The sequence below is a fragment of the Nothoprocta perdicaria genome, unplaced genomic scaffold (assembly GCF_003342845.1).
Source record: "Nothoprocta perdicaria isolate Ctin4 unplaced genomic scaffold, notPer1 scaffold_47, whole genome shotgun sequence".
NCBI classification, from domain to species: domain Eukaryota; kingdom Metazoa; phylum Chordata; class Aves; order Tinamiformes; family Tinamidae; genus Nothoprocta; species Nothoprocta perdicaria.
This window is the reverse complement of record NW_020455721.1, coordinates 1,055,037-1,055,421: the sequence shown is the minus strand read 5'-3', so window position 1 is coordinate 1,055,421 and position 385 is coordinate 1,055,037.

Sequence of the window (385 nt, the reverse complement as noted above, 5' to 3'; positions counted from 1 at the left end):
CGTGGTAGAGGCGAGGCGCCGCCCCCGCGCGTGCGCTGTGGCCGCGTTGAGCGCGAGCGACGCTCAGTGTCAGAGGCGCTGCCGGAGATGGCGGAGCCCGCGGCGGAGAGAGGTCCGGGCCGGCCCGGGCCCGCGGCGGCCGCAGCGATGGCGGCAGCGGGAAGCAGCAGCAGTAGCAGCAGCAGCAGCAGCAGCAGTAGCGAGCGGCGCGACGGCGGTGGCGGCCCGGGGGAGGAGGAGGAGGAGGCGGCGACGGCTGCTGCGTCGCCACCGCCGCCCTCCTCGTGCGCGGCGTCCGTTGGCGGCGGCGAGGCGGCGGCGGCGCTGAGCGCGGCCGAGTACGCGCGCCGCGTGCACCAGTGGCTCTGGGACTCGTACTGCGGCT